The sequence below is a fragment of the Trichosurus vulpecula genome, chromosome 3, assembly GCF_011100635.1.
Source record: "Trichosurus vulpecula isolate mTriVul1 chromosome 3, mTriVul1.pri, whole genome shotgun sequence".
In the NCBI taxonomy this organism is placed as follows: domain Eukaryota; kingdom Metazoa; phylum Chordata; class Mammalia; order Diprotodontia; family Phalangeridae; genus Trichosurus; species Trichosurus vulpecula.
In genome coordinates, this window is record NC_050575.1 from 251402174 (window position 1) to 251423873 (window position 21700).

Here is a 21700-nt window from a genome sequence, read left to right on the forward strand (position 1 = left end):
TTTCTTTCTGAGGAGAGTAGAAAGACTAGCCTCTGGACCTATCTTTCTGCTTCCCCTTGTGACATTTAAAAAGCTTCAAGAGACATAATTTCTGCATAATTTAATCATTTTCTTAATAATGCCAGCATTTTCACAAAAGGAGGGTTAGCTAGCCATCTCTCTCTTAGACCAAAGGTAATAATGGTGGTGGGCTCACAGTGTGGCAATCAACTGTGATAGGCTAACAATTAATGAGAGAATGAATATTATAATGAGATGCTGGACTTGACTTTTGATTGTCATTTATTTCTAAGTTAGCCCCATTCTTGTGCAGTCTTTTCAATAATTTTCCCCACCCAAAGCTGAGTGTAGCACAATGACTGCCCCACCTGGATGGGGCCTGGATACAGGAGAAGGTTAGCTCCACCTTCAGAGACTGAAGTCTTGAAATGAGGGTAAAAGAAAAAGGGGGAAATTTGAATCTCCCCCAAATCATTGGTTATTAATAATCATTTCTCTCACCCTTCTGGCAAGAATCAAAATATCCCTTGGAAAAGGGTGAGAGGAGAGACAACTATTCTTGCCTCCTTGTGAGCCACATCAGGACAGATCCATGAGGTCACATGTAACATACAATTCATATAATGTTACATTCATACTTAAATACATATACATATACATATGCTTGTGTGTATAAAATAAATTTTTGAGGTAATTTTTTGGAGGTAATCTAAGAGAAAAGAATCTGGCAAGGATAGGAGAGAGAACTTAGAATAGCCTCTTAAAGAGAGAATTTTAGCTGATTTTTGAAAGAAGTCAGAAACCAGGAACAAGTAGTGAGGGAGTACATTCCAGGCATGATGGACAGCTAGGGAAAAGTCACTGATACAAATGATGAAGTATTCTGTGTTAGAGATAGCAAGAAAGCCAGTGTGTCTCTTTGGTATTAGTGGCAGAAATGAACTTGAACCCAGATCATCTTGTCCAGGGATAGTTATCTTTTTACTATGCCATATATGTTTTTATTTTTATTCATTCATTCATTCATTCATTCATTCATTCATTCATTCATTTTTTTAACTGAATGACTTTACAATTTAGGTACACAGCAGTTTCACTTATAGAAATGAAAGATCAATGAATAAGAATACAAGGAAAGGCCATTATCCCACTAATCACTTTAGAATTAAATGAAGGTATACCCCATGGGTGTTTTCCAGAGGGCTGGGATCCTTGTCCTCCATGGTCCCCACTGAAAAGCCTGAAAACAAGTAAAGTCAAGCTTAAAACCAGTTGAAATGGGAAGGAGTTTTACAAACAGTGTCTCTGATAAAGGCCTCATCTCTAGAATGTATGGGGAGCTGAGTCAAATTCATAGGAATACAAGTCATTCCGCAATGATAAATGGTCAAAGGATATGAACAGGCAGTTTTCAGAGGAAGAAATTAAAGATATCTGTAGTCATATGAAAAAATGCTCTAAATCACTATTGATTAGAGAAATGCAAATCAAAACAACTCTTAGGTACCACATGTCTCCTGTCAGATTGTCTAACACGACAAAATAGGAAAATGATAAATGCTGGAGAGGCTGTGGGAAAATTGGAACACTTTTACATTGTTGGTAGAGTTGTGAACTGATCCAGCCATTCTGGAGAGCAATTTGGAACTATGTCCAAAGGACTATAAAACTGTGCATACTCTTTGATCCAGTAATACCACTTCCAGGTCTGTATGCCAAAGAGTTCATAAAAATGGGAAAAGGTCCCACATATATAAAAAATATTTATAGCCGCTCTTTTTTGCAGTGGCAAAGAATTGGAAATCAAGGGGATGCCCATCAATTGGGGAATGGTTGAACAAGTTGAGGTAATGGAATACTATTGTGCTATAAGAAATGAGGAGCAGAGGGACTTCATAATAACCTGGAAAGACTTACATGATCTGATGCTGAGTGAGGGGAGCAGAACCAAGAGAACATTATACTCAATTACAGACACACTAATGTGATGACTAACATTGACAAACTTGGCTCTCCTCAGCAATACTAGATTCAAAGGCAACTCCAAAAGACTCATGATGGAAAAAGCTATCCACATACTGAGAAATGAATGCAGATTGAGGCAAACTATTTGCTCTCTTTTTTTCCTTCTTTTTTGGTTTTATTTCTTCTTTCTCATGATTCATTCCATTGGTTATAATTCTTCTTTGCAGCTTGACTATTGTGTAAATAATTTAATGAAAAGGTATATGTAGATCCTATATCATATTACATACTATCTTGGCGGGGCATGCAGGAGAAGAGGGAGGAGGAGAAAATTTTGAAGTCAAAATGTTGTGGAACTGTGTTGTAAACTAAAAATTAAAAAAAATAAGGCAAAAAATAAACAATAGAAACATCAAAGTACTATCAAGCAATACCGAAAAGAACAAAGGAAACTTAAACAAGGAAAAAAAATGTATCTAAAAGAAACCTGTTCTTCTGGAGGATGGAAAGCATATATGTAGAGCTGAAAGAACAGAGGAGGAAGAAGAAGCTCTTCTTTTGAACTTGAGATATGGAGATTACTTGCAGTTACTGAAAAATTTAGGTCAAAGCCAGCATTTTAAACTATAGATCTTTTTTCTAGTGAGCCTATTCACATCAAGAAATGGAAGCAGGAGAGCATAATAGACAAATGCGAGAAAGTACCAAGATGACTGCCAACTGAGTCAGAAAAAGAAGTAATCCACCTGCTTCCTATCAAAGATAAGTGCAGTATTATTCCATGGACCAGGGAGAAGGCAGTTGTCAATATTAACAAAAATGAAGAGGAATAACAAGAAGAAATAGAGTTTGAGGAAGCAGTTGCTGAGGATCCATGCCAAAGCTGACCACACAAGAACATTTAATTTAGTGGCAGAGGAAATTACAGGAGAAAAAAGTATAAATTATTGCCTTAGTATCTTCCATGTTATCTGATCCAGAGTCCAATATTAAGAAATTGAAAGAATTGCAGGCTGTGTTCAGGGAAGAGGATCCTGATTTAGCTGTCATTGTATGGAAATTTGTGGTAGTTTCTCTGATGGCGTTAAAGACATTATTCCCTCCTACAAAATTTGACTTCTAACAGAAATAGAAAAAGCATCCAAGGCCTGAAAAGACTAAGATAATTTGAAGGCGGCCTAATAAGGAAGTATAAATTTTATTTGGAAAATCTGGAAAAAAATAAGTAAAGACTGGAAGCAAAGAAAACCAAGCAAAAGTAACATTTTCTCCTTAAAGGCATATAAAAGTCTGGCAGAGGTTGCTGTGAAGAGCTTGTATGAGCTGTTGGTGGCTCTCGTTCATTTTAATTTCCATACTATTTGCTGGTTGTTGTCCTTGGTTCTCAAAGAAGATCAAAATGACATCACTATGCTGGAGTCAAGTTATAATGTGTCTGACTGTGACTGATCAGACCAATACGAGCTCAGAATGCTCTACTGCAGGGCAAGCACAAATAGTCTATGTGAACATTTGGGGTAGTGTTTCCACAATCTGGCTAGCAGCTTCTGTGGGGGTGTAAGATCCACCCACAGCCAGCACCCAGAAAGCTGCCAACAGTATAGATTCTTTTGATCTGCTTAACTAAGGAAAGCAAGGTGAAGGGGTTGACAAGCTTACTTTTAATTCAGCATACAAATATCACTCACTTAGTTCAGGGGAAAAAGCCAGCACACTGAACTTCAGAGCAAATTACAAAGTACAAACATCAACAGACAGACCCAATACAGATTCATAGTTACCAACATCTAGGTTCAGCCTGGGAGCTCAGAACAAGGGCTGGCCCAGAGTCAGGTGTGCCACCACTGCTGCAGGAATGAGCTCCAAGGAAAAGGAGGCCAACCCCTAGTTTTATATCTTTTTTCAGCTTCAGGGGTGAGTCACACATGCGACTCACCCATGTGACCTAGAATCCTCACAAAGAGGCGACTTAAACCCATGTGGTCTAAGAGCCTCTGCTCTCCCAGACATGTAAACTAGGCCCTCCCTGGAGTTAGCCCCACCTTGGGTCCCACCTTAGTTGCCAATCCACACCCACTAAGGTTTTACACCTAATAGGGGTTTGGCCCTGGGGCTTAGCACTTAGTAAGAGTCAATGAAATACACTGAATTACTCAAAGCAAACGAAAGCCAAAATCTTCAAGGGCACTTGTTGAACTAAGTCCTAAGGAGCCCATTTTGCTTACCAACACAGGTGGATTCTATAAATTTGCGCATCTCACATTTCTTTTGAGCTACTTCAATTCTGCTTTGCTTATAGAGCACAGCACCTTCTCTAAGCAGGGCACACCAAGCTGGGCCCTCCTGTGCCAGTGTCTCTCATATCACACAATAAATTCCAAAGTTCTTGAGAGACCTTGAGAGTGTCCTTGTATTACTTTTTCTGACCACCATGTGAGTGCTTGATCCATGTGAGTTTTCCATAAAGTAGTTTTTTTTGGGGGGGGGTGGGGGTGGGAGGAAGCATACATTTGTCATTCAAACAACATAGCCAGCCCATCGGAGTTGCACTCTCTGCAGTAGAGTTTGATCCACAATATCATCATTGTATTAATTGTTCCTCTTATGAATGACAAGTCAAAACTTATTTCTGAAATGTATATTACAGAAGATCTTTAAATAATTTACACATATATCCTACTATGTAACTCAGATTTTCCCAATAGTAATTCTTACTCTAGATCACCAGATGATTTTTTACTTTCTTTTCAGCCATATATCAGTGACATCTCGTGATGTTTCTTTCTTCCCTTCAGCTAGAAAAACAGATCTTCTGTAGATGACCAGAATCAATGTCCTGAATTACTTTGGAAATTAAGCAGCTAATCTTTGGAGCTATGATCCTAAGGCTGAAACATCTTGATTGACTGTGTAAACATACTTATCCTTACATTTTGCTGACTACTTCTGCAGTATTTTTTTTCTTTGATTTGTCTAATTCTCCTTCAGTTGTCTAGATTATCTCCTTTTTGGTTTAATTTGGATTTTATTAGTATCTTCCTAGTGCTTTATACATACATACACACATACCTGCATACCTTTACATACACATCCATGTATATATTCACACATATACATATGAACATTCATACACATATACATATGACTGTTTCTTAATTTCTCTAGGCTTAGTTTCTTCCACTGTGGATTTATGCCAGGAATGCAGAGCTAATTAAAAATTAGAAAAGCTGTCAGCATAATTGGTCATATCAACGACAAAATTAACAGAAATCATATGATTATCTCAAGCTTTTGACAAAATACATCACCCATTCCTATTACAAACACTAGAGAGTATAGGAATCAATGGAGTTTTCCTTAAAATGATTAGTAGTATCTATCTAAAAGCATCAGGAGGCATTATATGTAGTGGGGATAAGTTAGAAGCATTCCAAATAAGTTCAGTGGTGAAACAAGGAAGTCCATTATCATCACTGTTATTCAATATTATACTGGAAATGTTAGCTTTAGCAATAAGAGAAGAAAAGGAAATTGAAGAAATTACAATAGGCGAAGAAACAATATTATCACTCTTTGCAGATGATATGATGGTATACTTAGAGAATCAGCTAAAAAAACTACTTGAAACATTTAAAAACTATAGCAAAGATGCAAGATATAAAATAAACCCACATAAATCATTGGCATTTCTATATATTACCAACAAAGACCAGTAGCAAAAGATAGAAAGAGAAATTCCACTTAAAATAACTGTAGAAAATATAAAATATTTGGCAGTCTACCTGCCAAAACAAACCCAGGAACTATATGAACACAATTACAAAATGCTTTTCATACAAATAAAATCAGATCTAAATAATTGGAAAAGCATCAGTTGCTCATGGGCAGGCCAAACTAATATAATAAATATATAATATAATAATAGTATAATAAATAATATAATAAATAACATAATAAAAAAGTGATAATTCTATCTAAATTTATTGATTTATTTAGTGCCTACCAAAATATTTTATAGAGCTAGAAAAAATAATAGCAAAATTCATCTGGAAGAACAAAAGGTCAATAACATCAACAGAATTAATAAAAAAAATTATGAACAGGAAAGTACCCTGGCTGTACCAGATCTAAAACTATATTATAAACAGCAATCATCAAGAGTATTTGGTGCTAAGAGACAGAGTAGTAGATCAGTGGAATAGGTTACTACACAAGACACAGTAGTCAATGACTAGAGTAATTTGCTGTCTGATAAACCCAAAGACTCCAGCTTCTGGGAGAAGAGCTCACTATATGACAAAAACTTCTGGAAAAGCTAAAAAATAGTATGGCAGAAACTAAGCATAGACCAATACCTCACACCATATACCAAGATAAAGTCAAAATGGGTACATGATTTAGACATAGAGGGTGAGACTGTAAGTAAATTAGGAGAGCAAGGAATAGTTTACCTGTCAGATCTATGGAAAATGGAATAATTTATGAACAGAGATAGAGCACATTATGAAATGAAAAATAGATGATTTTCATTACATTAAATTAAAAAGTTTATGCACAAACAAAACCAATGTAACCAAGATTAGAATGAAACAGAAAGCTTAGGAAAAAATTTTTACAGCCACTGTCTCTGATAAAGACCTCATTTCTCAAATATACAGAGAACTGAGTCAAATTTTTAAGAATACAATTTATTCCCCAATTGATAAGTGGTCAAAGCATAAGAACAGGCAGTTTTCAGATGAAGACATTAAAGTAATCTGTAATCATATGAAAAAAATGCTCTAAATCACTATTGATTAGAGAAGTGCAAATTAAAACACTCTGGGGTACCACCTCACACCTATCAGATTGGCTAATGTAACAAAAAAGGAAAATGATAAATGTTGGAGAAGATGTGGGAAAGTTGAAACACTAGTGCATTGTTGGTGGAGTTGTGAACTGATCCAACCATTCTGGAGGGCAATTTGGAACTATGCCCGAAGGTTTATAAAACAGTGCATACATACCCTTTGACTCAGTAATACCACAACTAGTCTTTATCCCAAAAAATATATGTATCTATGTATCTATCTATCTAAGAAAAGGACCTACATGTATAAAAATATTTATAGCACCTCTTCTTGTGGCAAAGAATTTGAAATTGAGGGGATGCCCATCAATTGAGGAATGACTGAAAAAGTTGTGGCTATTGTGCAATCAGAAATGATGAGAGGGCCGATTTCAGAAAAACCTGGAAAGAGTTAAGTGATTTGATGCTGAGTGAAGTCAGCAGAACCAGGAGATTGTTGGACACAGTAACAGCAGCACTGTGTGATAACTAATGGACTTGCTCTTCTTAGCAATATAATCATCCGAGATGATTCCAGAAGATGATGGAAAATGCCAATGACATCAAGAGAAAGAACTAGGGAGTCTGAATGCATAGTAAAGCATACAATTTTCACTTTTTTTGTTTTTCTTTCTCCTGGTTTTTCCCTTTTGTTCTGATTCTTCTTTCACAACATGACTAATGTGGAAATATGTTTAACATGATTTTACATGTATAACCTATATCAGATTGCATGCTGTCTTGGGGAGGGAGGAAGGGGAGAGACAGGAGAAAAAAACTGGAACTCAAAATTTTACAAAAATGAATGTTGAAAATTATCTTTATATTTAATTGGAAAAATACTATTAAGGAAAAAAATTCCTCCAACTTGTTAACCAGATATCTATCCAAATCTGGAGTATTTTGTGTAAGTCTCTCACAATAAGTATTCTCTCCACAGCACTATTTAGCTGCCCCTAAATCCCATACATTTTTAACAAGTCCTTGAATGTTGAGTTTTCTGCTTTTGACAATTACTTTTCAAATAATTTTATCCTTACTAAATATGTAGAACTGGTTTTATGTAGAAACTGTTACACATAGAAATTCTCACCAGTGATATACAGAAAATTACAAAGCAGGAAAATATCACTGACTTCCCATCCCAGTCTTTCCACTGGACTAGCAAGATAGACATAATAATGGACCCCAGAATGACAAACCTTCCCTTCATAATTATTAAAATTACACGAGGAAGTCATGAAGTCCCTTTGAAATAACTAAAGCTTCAACTGTATTTTTTTGCTCCCTTTGTGTGATATAAAACATTAAATAGAACTAAGGAGAGGGGAAAAACACTTCAAAAATACTTATTTCATTTTACCCTAAAGACCTTGAAAGTTATTCCTTTTTTTTCAAAAACCAAACTCAAAAGAAAAACTGATTCAAGAGTTCCTCCATTTTTAGCCAGCCTTTAACTTTTCCAATTGTTCTATGATCAACAGGAGTGATAGTTAGCCGTGAATTACAGAGACTCAAAAGGACTCAGGCTCTATTTGAGGAGTTACTGCACAGATGGAGACATCTGCATTGTTCTCCTCTATGATGACATTATATAACTAGAAAACTTCACTGTGCCACATAGAACAGCAAATCTGGGTCAGAGGATTCTGAGTTGGGACAACTTTTAGAAATTTTCTAGTCTGAAATTCATTTTATGAATGAGAATAATCAGGCTCCCCCCCAATTGGAAAATGACTTGGCAAACACATCTGGGATGTGACCTTCTGATTCCTGTGCAAGAACTCTTCACACTATACCTCGAATCCTCCTCTATATTCCTCCTTTCCTAGAATACCCATGTATTTCTTTAATCTAGGCAGCATTCCTAGTTATCTTTCACTGCTGCTTTTTCTGAATCCTACTTTGGGAACCATGGAATCTATAAAAGTACTTGTCATGGTGGGTTAGAAATAACAGTTCATAGAATCACAAATCTGTATGTAGGACAGGCTCCATAGACTGTATCAATGCTCTTTATTTTACAGATGAAGAAACTGAGGCCAATAAAAGTGAAGTAACCTCACCTAAGGTTATGCAAGTAGTAGAAATTAACGATGAGATTTGTACCTATGGTCTCTGATTATAGAATCAGTCAATAAACATTTATTAAGTTCTTACTGTGTACCAGGCACTGTGATAAGCTCTAGGAATACAAATACAAACAAAACAAAACAAAAAATACTCAAGGAATCTACAATCTAATGGGGTGCGGGGCAGGGAAGACAAGACACAAAAGGAGATGAAATGAAAATCGGAGGGAGGTAGTCAGAGTGATGGAAAAATCAGACAAGTACCAAAGTTGTAAAGCCAGTTGAGAAATAAGGAAATGTTTCGAGCTGTGTTTCCTCCTTAAATGGAGGTTTTGTAGTTCATGACTCCAATCTTCAATCAGAAGGACAAAGGGGGGTAATAAGAGGGATTTCCTCATAGCATGCTATGCCTGCTATACCATGCTATTAATAGCTGTAGCTGTTCAGGCCCTGACAGTTGTTTGTATAGAACATTTGTACATTAGCTCTTTTAAAGTCAGGCAATACCTACTAATTAAATAATATATTCATACATTTCTTTGTATTCTCCTCTGTGGGCAATGGAGTTCATATCATGTGACTTGGACTTGGAGTTCATATCATGTGAGATTAGGTTGAAAGAAATTTGCATTTGGGAGAAAAAAAGATTCCAGGGGGTGGAGGAGGACATGGTAGCTATCTCTAAATATTTGAGGGGCTGTAACATAGAAGAGGGATTAAATTTGTTCTTCTTAGTCTCTCAGGACAAAGCTAGGAGGGATGAATGGGTTGATCTTGCAAAAAGGCTTGTTATCAAGTATAATAATTATATGTACCGATATGAGAGCATGGAAAGAGTGGGCCCTACATGTGGTGGTGAGGACTTGTCATTGTGTCTGGCTGGAAGGGAGGCAAAATAGATATCTCCTAGCCTCTTCTCTCCCTAACCTTCTTTAAGGGAGACTTTCATTCTCTCCAGGAGGGAAAGCAAGAAATTAGGGCCAGAAGACACTCTGCTCTCCTTAGAGAATTCTATCTTTACTCTCCCTTTAACATTGTTATCCTCAAAGGTATGATCAGGTTCCAGTTAACTTTTGATCCCTTTGCCATTTTTGGTGGGGGCAGTAGAGATGTGGACCCTAAGCTCTATATCCAAGGCTTGACCCCTTTCCCACCACATACCAGTTCCACGATGATCACACATAGAGAACTGAAAATAACCATATTTATCTAGATCATAGCAAAACAGAAATCAGAGAAGGCATAAATAGAATATATACAAGACAATACATGGCGAAGGAACGCTCCCACTGGGAGTGAGCTAACTCAACTCAACCAAAAGCTCACTAGGGGCAACTCTCTGAAAGCTCTAGAGTAACATGTTTCAAACCAGAACATGATGGAGATGACCCTTTCCTTTCACATCTTCTTTTAGAAACTTGAAATGGGTTTGGCCTCCATCTTTTCTCTCAAAGCTGGAAGCCTACTCGATGTTCAAGAAAGACTCTCTCAGACAGTCCCCCTAAGAAGGACTCAGTATGGACTGTCTGAGAGCTGAAGTTCTGTTCTCTCACCAACTCTACTTCTCCTCTCATATAGGGCAGAACCTTCATCTCTATGAATAAGGGAAGAATCACATACCAGTGGGTGTTGGGACAGGGATTACATTCAGCTATCCAACAGTGGAAAAAGTTTGCTTGGGAAGTAGTATATTCCTTTTTTCTCACCATCTCAAAGTTGGCCTAGATGATAACTTCTCAAATATTTTGTAGTTAAGATACCTTTCCTGGTATGCTTTTTAAACTAAATGGTTTCTAAAGTTCTTTCCAATTCTGGGTGCCTGTGAGAGTTTGCAAGCAAAAAAGATCACTTTATCTTGAGGGAAATTTGGAAAATCTTCAAGAAAGAGCTAATATTTTGATGGGGTCTTGAATAATAGGAAGTCTTCTAACAGGTAGAAATGAAGGAAAGGTACTGAAAGCATAAGAAATGAATGATTCACAAACAGCTAAAGCTTGGGGTATATTACAGCATGAAGGGAATATTTAGTATCATTTTTGGAAGGCCATCTAGATTTCAGTTGACCATTTTCATCAGGAATAATGTGCAATTTACCAGCTCCGTTGCTCAAATGTAAGTGTTGCCTGACTGCTCTGAAGAGAGGTAGTTAGCAGCTGCCCTTATAAATATAAATGCTATGTAGCAAAGAGCCAGTTGATTCCATTTCAATAACTTTATTGGCAAGATGTGTCCAGGAAATATATCCAAAAAAAGAAATGGTAGGTCGGTGTGTTGAGGGCAGCAGGTGTCATTGACGTGATGGGACTTGGTGCCAGTTACTGATTTCTCTCATTACTATCCATTCTGGATTGTAGGCAGCTTGGTAAGATTCAGAGAAAGGGACAGCTGACTGGAAGCCCAACTGAACTCAGCCAGGGTGCTGGCCACATTACAAAATTCACTCATCTGTATTTTATTGCCTGCAGTACAAGGGAGATTTTCAGATGGAATCCTCTGCAGATGGTGACACTGACAATGAAGGTTATGCAACACAAATGGGTGAAATAACAATTTTCTCTTAGGTTATAGGAATAAAAAATGCTGGATGCTTGCAGAAAAAAGCATGTTTCCCACGATCTACTCCATCCATCCCAGATTAGATTATCCGAATATTGTGACAAAAAATACAAGATGTTCAGATTTTTATGTTCAAATATTTCTCTGCTCTTCTGTAATCATTGGATATTTGGGTAGTATTAGGTTAAAAATTGTTATTGAACAGTAGTTTTCTTGGCAAAGATTTTGGAGTGGTTTGCCATTTCTTTCTCCATCTCATTTTACAGATGAGGAAACTGAGGCAAACAGGATTAAGTAATTTACCTGGGCTTCACACTGCCAGTAAGTATCTGAAGCCAGGTTTGAAAACTCAGGAAGAAGATTCTTCGTGACTCTAGAGCTGGCACTCTATCTACTGTTCAATCTAGCAGCCCTAAAATTTTGTTTCCAAATTCTTGGTTATCTTCAAAGCTCTGCTCAAGAGGCACTTTCAACATGATTTTCTGATTTCCTATGTCTGCTACTTTTTCAGTGATTTCAGTCATATCCAAGTCTTCATGTCCCTATTTGGCTTTTTCTTGGCAAAGATTCTAGAGTGGTGTGCCATTTCCTTCCCTGGCTCATTTTTTAGTGAGGAAACTAAAGCAGGCAGGGTTAAGTGACTTTCCCACACAACTAGTATCAGAGGCTGATTTGAACTCAGGTCTTCCTGACTCCTGGCCTGGTACACTATCCACTGTGCCACCTAGTTGCCCACAGTTAAATACACACACAATTAAAGAAAAAAATGTCAGTAATTTCCAGTATGTCTTCAAGAATCTAGTAATTTTATTATAGTAATAGGTTATAGTATAGTACAGTATAGTGTAGTTTATTATAGTAATAAGGTCAATAATACCAATGTAACTTCATTAAGTAATTTTAGCATTGTCTATCTACTGCCATAGTATTTCTCTTTGAGTATTTCATTTGTTAAAATGACTTATTTTTAATTAAAAATGAACACAGAATTTTGTGAAATGTATTTCATACCCCTGTATAACAATGATATTAGAATACCTGTTTAAACTACGATAACTTTATAATTTTTCTGGCTTTTGTGTGTGTATTTGATGTTTCCAAGGATATGATTTAATTGAAAATATAACCATACCCATGCATGAATTAAAAAGAATAACAATCAGGATTATATTTGCTTTCTTTAACATAACATTGCGATCTACTCTAAGATGCACCAACAATAGCCTTCTTGGTGTTCCTCCTCTTATGTGACACCCTCACTTTTACTCCATGACTTTTTCCTGGTTGTACCATATCCCCAGAATTCTCTGTCTTCTTTCCTTCATCTCTGGGCTTTCTTGACTTCCTTTCCATTTCAACCATTCCTCCTCTGAATAGAAGTACCTGCTTTCTAGCATTACATCCAATTTCCCTTGTACGTATTTTTTTTAATATACATAGTTCTTTGCAAGTTGTCTCCTCATTTAAAATTTGTGCTTTTTGAAGGTGAGAATATGTTTTAACTTTTTTCTTTTGTCCCTAACACTTAGGAGAGCTCCTGGCACACAGTAGGAACATAATAAATGTTTATTGACTTGACTTGAATTGCTTCTATGAATGATAAGCAGAATCGTGTAGGGGAAAGAACACTGGTATTGGATCAGTTTCCTGATCATTTCTCTAAGGAACGTCTATGCTACCTATTTTAGAGGAATTTTGCAAGATAATCTTTGTTAAAGCAATATATGCATGTTGGTTAACATAATTAAAAATCTTTCCAACAACCAATCCACTGGGTCACCACTTATTTGACTAAAACATGAATCCGGAAAAGAATAGTTTGCTTTATTTTCCTCTGATTTCCTAATTTCCTCTTTGCCACAGGGGTGAAATGTTAAAGAAAATTTATAAGTGAACTTTGAATAAAGTGATTATTGTTTCTAATATTCTCATATTTATAATGCTACACTATTAGGATATAAAGTTCTTGAGAATATGAACCATTTCTTCTCTGTCTTATGAGGAGTGGAGAATAGTGCCTTGTGTCTATCATCGTTATTGGATTAGTAGGAGTTGTTTTGAGAGTTTTTTTCTGAATTGTCTTGGGATCATAGATTTATGACTAGAGGTGACTTATTATTTAGGGTAGCGTTAACTAGTTTAAAACTACAATTATGAATTGTTATTACAAATCACAAGCTAATTATTACATAGCTTTGAGCTTAAATATGTTCTAGCTTTTTCTCATTCTCATTTTGAAGAAAATGTCCCTTATATTCACAACTCCATGTATTTTCACTGGTTCTCCATCATGCCTGAAATGTTCTTCTTCCTTTTTTATACCTCCTGGCTTTCCTGGTTTACCTCAAGTCCCAGCTAAAACCCTACCTTTTGCAAGAGGACTTTTCTGGACCTCTTTAAATTATCTTTATGATGATTTGCAATTTATCTTATGCATTTTTTATTTCATATTTTTATTGATGTATTTTGTCTTTACATCACCTTCATTTCCTAATATTTCTCTCTCCTACCTAGCAGTCATCCATTGAAAGAAAAATTAAAAAATAAAGACAGGAAAAGCAATTTCAAAAACCAAACAACATATCAAATGTGTCTGACAGTGGATGCAGAGTTTTGTCTTGTTTTGAGATAGATCTGTGACTTTTTTAAATTGAAATTTCATTTTCTGTGTCAAAAAGTTCTGCACAATTCTCTTCCATTATTTCCTTCATTATGTTGTTAAGAGTTTTTATTCTTTTGTGTTCTTCTGGGAGACCTGTCATCCTTAGGTTGTCTCTGTGCATCTTGTCTTCATGATGTATATGTTTTGTGAGCAAAGTGAGCATATTTTCTTTAAATGTTATTGGATGTTTTTGTTTGTTTTTCTTCTTCTACGTTGTCCTTCACTTCCATCTATTTGCATTCCCAATTTATTATTCTTTTGTTTCTTTGGTGAGATTTGCCACTGCAGATTAAAGTTTCTTTTTTTTTTCTAATCTCATTATTTTTGATGTATTGGACATAACTTCTGTTGTCATAATTCTAGTTCCTCTTTTAAACTACTCAGGAATAATGTTTTGTGCCTCCAAGTTCTCCTCAAACTCTACAGGATCCTCTGTCTCATAAAATGTTGGATAATTTTCTTTATTTTTCATTATTTATGCATCGATACTTGATCTCATTTACTAGATCTGAAGCCCATGTTTCCTCCTGTTGTTACTGTTTTTCATGTTGATTTTTCTATTTACGTTCAAGGTCTTTGAGATTTCATCTTCCTTCCTCATCTTTTAGTCTTTTTTCCCTTTTATTTTTATTACCACTCTCTTCCTGACTCCTTTCCCTCCAGTGATTTCCCTGGGGACTGTATTTCAAAGCTTCTAAACCTCCTTCCACATTGACCACAGTTCACCAGGCTAGATCTCTGCCCCAAATGAACGTTTAGATAGTCACAACTGGTCTTCGCTGTGTACTATGCTCTTTCTCTCGGTTGACATGGAGTGCTGCATAGTCTCCACCATGCCCGGTATCTTATCCCACTACCTCTGTTCCTCAGTTCTCTTGCCCTGTATGGATAGATCAGAGCTTATTTTCCTCAGGCACCAGTAGTTCATTACTTTGTCATGCTGGGGCTTCCAGTGTTCAGCCCCTGGCAGGCTTTTGCCCTTGAAGCAAACAGCTTGTGGCCAAACTGGCTACTGAAGCCCAAGAAAACTTTCATAGTCTAGGGACAGGATCTCCATGTCACTAGAAAATTTCCAATTTTCCCGCATCATCTCCAATATTTATCATTTTCCTTTTCTGTCATATTAACCAATCTGATAGGGGTGAGAGTTGTTTTAATTTGCATTTCTCTAATTAATAGTGATTTAGAGCAATTTTTTCATATGATTATAGATAACTTTAATTTTTTTCATCTGAAAACTGCCTATTCATATCTTTTGACCGTTTATTAATTGGGGAATGATTCTTATAAATCTGACTTAGTTCTCTACATATTTGAGAAATGAGACCTTTATCAGAAACACTGGCTATAAAAAATGTTTCCCAGATTTCTGCTTTCCTTCTAATCTTTGTGAGAAAACTTAGCAATGTAGTAACCAAAATTATCCATTTGACATTTCATAATGTTCACTATCTCTTGTTTGGTCATAAATTCTTCCCTTCTCCATAGATCTGACAAATAAACTATTCCTTGCTTTCCTAAACTGCTTATGGTATCACCCTTTATGTCTAAATCATGTACCCATTTGACTTTATCTTGGTATACAGTGTGAGATGTTGTTCTATGCCTAGTCACTGCCATACTATTTTTCCAGCTTTCCCAGCAATTTTAGGTTAAATAATGAGTTCTGCTCCCAGAAGCTAGATCTCTGGGTTTATCAAAGAATAGATTACTACAGTCATTGACTACTGTGTCTTGTCTACCTAACCTATTCCACTGATCCACTAGTCTAGTAACAATAGTTTTGATGATTGCTGCTTTATGATATAATTTTAGAACTGGTATGATTAGGCCACTTCCTCTTGCATGTTTTTATTAATTCTCTTGATACTCTGGACCTTTTGTTCTCCCAGATGAATTTTATTATTAATTTTTCTAGCTCTATGAAATCATTTTTAGTAGTCTGATTGGTATGTCACTGAAGAAGTAAATTAATTTAGGTAGAATTGACATTTTATTATATTAGCCCAGCCTACCCTTGAACAAATGACATTTTTCCAATTATTTAGATCTGACTTTATGTTGTACAAAGTATTTTGTAATTTTGTTCATATAGTTCCTGGGTTTGTCTTGGCAAGTAGACCCCCCCAATAGTTTGTATTGACTATAGTAAATTTAAATGAAATTTCTCTATCTCTTGCTGCTGGGTTTTGTTGGTCATATAAAGGAATGGTAATGATTAATGTGGGTTTGTTTTGTATCCTGCAACTTTGCTAAAGTTGTTAATTGCTTCAACTGATTTGTTAGTTGATTCTCTAGGATTCTCTAAATACACATCATATCATCTGCAAAGGGTAATAATTTGGTTTTCACATTGCCTATTCTAATTCTTTCAATTTTTTTTCTTCTCATTGCTAAAGCTAACATTTCTAATTAGTGTTGAATAATAGGGGTGATAATAGGCATTTTTGTTTCACCTCTGATCTTATTGGTAAAGCTTCTAGCTTATCACCCTTACATACAATGCTTTCTGATGGTTTTAGATAGATACTGCTTATCATTTCAAGGAAAACTACATTTATCCCTATGCTCTGTATTGTTTTTAATAGGAATGGGTGCTGCATTTTGTCAAAAGCTTTTTCTGCATCTATTGAGATAATCTGATGATTTCTGTTAGTTTTGTTATTGATATGGTCAATTTTGCTCAGAGTTTTCCTAATGTTGAACCAGCACATTCCTGGTATAAATCTGACTTGTTCATAGTGTAAATTGCTGTAATTTCTTTGCTAATAATTCATTTAAAATTTTGTGTCAATATTCATTAGTGGAATTGGTTTATAATTTTCTTTCTCTGTTTTGGCTCCCTGGTTTAGGTATCTGCACCAATATTTGAGTCAAAGAATGGGTCTTGATGTAAGCTTTTTTGTGTGTCCTTGAGTCTGCTAGTGTTTCCTTGCCCTTGAGGTGTGCTGAGTGAGGTCATGGTCAGGGAGCACTAGTTTCTATATGTTTTTTCCTTTTTTAGTCTTCCTTTGGATTCTAGGCGTCCTAGACTGTGGAAACAGCTGAAGTTGTTTTATCTTTGTAAGCTAATTTCTGTTTTGAAGTGATTTGAAAGGTCAGAGGGACTGGAGAAAATATCAAGTCCACCATCTTGTTGCTCACATTTTCTAAAAGTCTCCCTCTACATTCATCTATGCATTTTTATTTTCATGTTATCTTTCCATTAAAATGCCAGTTACTTGAAAACAGAGGCTGTTTTTACCTTTCTTTCTATCTTCAGTGCTTAGCATTGTTCCTTATACATAGTAGGTCCTTGATATGTGCTTCTTTACTTCATTTGACTTTCTGTAGAGTTGGGCTATATTAGAGAAGTTGAATAGGCATGACCTCTTTCATTTTTTACATTTTGAAACCTTTTGCAAGTTTATTTGTTTATTTAATTTTACTATGTTACCCATGTTCACCATTATATGGGTAGTAGTTAATGTCTGTGTAACTTGGTTTGTGGCATCTTACAAAGTCCTTTACAGAATTCCTCTAGTTCTTCATCTTCCATAAGATACATTAACCACAAGCAATTATTATCTTTGTGGTGGGTATTTTGTATGTGTTCATCATGAGCACTAAAATTAGAGAAAAATAAGGGTCCCATGAAGTGAGGAATCTTTTTTCTCAGGGGCATTTCTGCCAATTCCTACAAGGAGAAGCAATGTGCCATTTTTTCATTTAGCTGCAATTTCTTTGTTTATGTTTCCATTTATGACGAGAAGATCATCAATGAAAATTTACAGTTCCTCTTGAAGTATAGCAACTTCTTTGTTGGTTAAAAACAAACAAAAAAGATTATGTAAGTAGAACTAAATGGGAGTCTACCACATTTATTCTACAGATGAGGAACCTTAGGCTCCCAGAGGTATAATGACTTGTCCAGTATTACACAGCCAGTTCAAGATTGGATTCTAATTCAGAGCTTCCTAACTCCAAAGCATTCTTTCTAGCCACTGTGCCATGTGGCCTCCTTTATCATGTTGTTAGTATACCTGGATAATGTTTTGTGGATGATATGAAAACTGTACAATCCCTAGAACTCTTTAGTAGGACTCTAAAGACAAAAGAATAGTTGAATAAAAGTAAATAGTAAAAAATAATCTGTTATGTTGCATGATTTCTACTTAGAAATCATATTTCCAGTCAGATAAATCATAGGAGAATACATGATATTTCATGTTTATTGTATATCATAGCTTTCTATGTTTTCTTTTTTTTACACTGTTCATCTAAATAGCAACATGCCATATGGCAAAAGCCATGTAATTCCAATCATAACTGAAAACCCATTAACAGATACCTACTACATTTTTGCCAGGTACCATTCTAGAAACTGGAGATAAAGAGGCAAAAATGAAAACAGTCACTGCCCTCAGGGAGACTGTAGTCTATTTTTAAAGAAATATTCTCTTCAACACTCAAAAAAAAAAACCAAGCAACCTGATCATTTAGTCTCTATTTGAGATCTTTATTAGAAAGGAAACCTCTATATCACAAATCAGCCAGTTCTACTTTTAGTAATTCTAATTCTTAGGCCATGTGGGCCTAACTGTGTCTGGACTAAGTGTGACTTTCTCTGACTTTCACATATTGCTAATACTCTGTTTTCCAGGGGAAATTAGAGCAAGCCTAATTCCTCTTTCCAAAGTAGCTACATAGTATATAGAAAGCTGGTCTTTGTAACAGGAAGATCTGAGTTCAATTCTTGCTTCTGCTGAAATATGCTGGTTGTGTATCCCTGGGTGAGTAACATAAGCCCTTAATGTCCCAGATATCTCTCTAAGATTGATAGAGCCATGTAAAATGCTTTGGCAGAGGGAATCCCTTGTTGGGAGATCCTTATGCTTAACAAGTCATGTCTAGCTTCCCACTTCCTGCAAAAAATGCTTGTCACTTTCTGTTTATATAGAGGTAAAATCAGTCTAATTCAATTCATATCTCAAATGAACAATAATATGTGAGTGGTATTAAATGAACAAGGCAAAACAACTGGTTGTTAAAAGCAAAGTACTACCTATTAACCAGAAATGTAATTACCTGTCCCACTTATAATTATTTCATCAAAAAAGTTAGATATTACCCCATGGTATACTCAAGGAATGCTTGTTATTAACCATCTCATGTCCATAGCATAACTATTTTGTGTTTTGGTAGTGGCTTTAAGAACAAGGTTTTTTTTTTTTTTCTTTATATTTCTGAGACTTGGCATAATGCCTTGAAAAATGTAGGTCTATTGTGTTTAATTTGATCCTCACAAGATCCAATGAAATAGATTGAGCAAGTATCCTCATTTGGGATATGAAAAAAGAGAAGCTTAGTGGTAGGCCAAAGATACTTAAGTTCATCTGACATAATCTAATTTAATAAACTGATTTTTCTTCAAGAATACCTCTGACATATATTAGCTTTATTAACCTAGGTAAGTCACTTAACTTTTTTCTATGTTGGAGAGTTGTATTACTCCATTTTCTCTATTTCCCCTTCTTACCATACTTAATCCACATTTATCACCCAATAACATTGCTGATGACTGTTGTAAACTAACAATCTAGGATCTAGATTCTAGGTCATTCCCCTTCCTATTTCAATGAGCTCATTTTCAGACTCTCAATTTTTTCTCTTTCTCAATTCTTGCCTTCATACTAGGGGACTTCTACATACCTATTGATGATAACCCCTCAAATACCCTAAATGCATAATTTTTCAACTTATCCATTTCCCTCAACTTACTCCTCCACTCCAATACAGGAATATACAAAGATGGTCCTAACTTTGATCTTAGCATCACCCACAAACACAGTACTTCCATATTAATGAATTCTAGAATTCCCCTATCTGATCAAAATCTGTTTTTATTTTACCTCTCCCCCAACCTCCAATCCTTTGATGCCTCAGTTCTTTCTGAGCCTACCCTCTTCTCCTTTACTTATTTGGATCCATTGATAAACCATTTCAACTTTACATTGTTCTCTTTTCTTGAATCCCTCCCCCATTTTCATATCCCTGGTCATAGCCTGTTAAGTTTCAACCCTGAGTAGGATTATTCTCACAATCCATTCTCTTAACCGCTATGCTTGTGCTATGGAACTAAGGTGGAGACAATCACATAACCCTCTGACTGGGTCCACTGAATATTTTTGTTATACAACCTCCATTGCATCCACACTGTAACTAAGCACTCCTTTTACTCCTCTTTAATTTGCTGATTACCCTACTCACCACAGTGGCTCTTCTTATCCCTCCTCAAACATATTATGACTCTGCCTCCCTTAATCCATCAGCTGAGATCCTTGCTTCATGTTTTACTGAAAAAAATTGAGGTCATTTGCTGAGAGCTCCCTCTTCTCCCCTCCTTTTCTCATATCACCTATATGCTTCTGTCACTCTCTTCTCCTTCATCCTTGCCTCACATGACGAGGTAGCCCTTCTCTTTGCCATGGTCAAATATTCCACATGCACAAGAGGTCAGCCCTCTTCCATTCCATCTTCTACAGCTTATTGCCCACCATGTCATCTTTACTCTCTCATTTATCTTCAGTTTCTCCCTGTTTATTGGCTCTTTCCTTACTGCCTTAAATGTGTACCTCCATCATCAAAGTCCTTCTCTTGATCCAGCCAGTGAAAGATAAGAATCTCAAAATTTAATAACTATCATTCCCTATCTCTCCTGCTTTTTGTGGCTAAACTCTTTGAGATGACATCTACAATAGTTTCCTTCACTTCCTCTTTTCTCTCTCTTTTTAACTCTTCAGTCTGGCTTCTGACCTCATCTTTCAACCAAAATTGCTTTCTCCAAAGTTCCCAGAAGTCTCTTTAACTGTCAAATATTGTGGTCTTCTCTCAATCTGCATCATCCTTGACCTCCCTGTAGCTTTTGGCACTGTCAGTTACCCTCTTCTCGATATTTTCTTCTTTCTTGGTTCTAGAATATTAATCTTTCCTGCTTCCCCTTTTACTTATTGAACCACTCTTCAGTTTTTTAATGCTGGATTTTTATCCAGGTCATGCCCACTAACTTGTTCTGTCCTGGGCCCTCTTCTTTTCAGCCTTAGTACTATTTCCTTTGATGATATTGGTTCCCATGTATTCGGATATCATCCCTGTGTTCAAGGTTGCCAGATGTACTTATCCCATCCCACCCTGCTGACTTCCCTGACTTCCTTTAAATGCCAGCCAAAATACCAAATATTACAGACAGCCTTTTCCAATTCCTTTTAATTTTAGTGTCTTACTTCTCTTAATTATTTTGTATTCATCCTGTATATTGCTTGTTTTTTATTTGCATGATATCTTCCTCATTAGATTGTGATCTCCTTGCTGCCTTTTTTATCCTTTTGTATCCCTACCACTTAACACGGTGCCTGTCACATAGTAGGAGCTTAATAAATATTGAGTGATTATCTAACATTTCTCTTGGTCTCCAGTTGCTCATTAGTTATCTTTAATTGGGTATGCTTTAGGCATTTTGAAAACAACACGTCTAAAAATGAACTCATTATCTTTCCTCCCAAACCCTCTCCTTTTTCAAACTTTCCCATTACTGTTGAGGGCAATATCAATCTCCTAGTTCCCTAGGCTTACAACCTA

At 36.0% G+C, this 21700-nt stretch overlaps 1 pseudogene; it reads left to right on the forward strand.

Moving 5' to 3' along the window:
• Positions 1 to 355: 355 nt before the first annotated feature.
• Positions 356 to 4623, forward strand: LOC118842447 (annotated as a pseudogene).
• The last annotated feature ends 17077 nt before the right edge of the window (positions 4624 to 21700 follow it).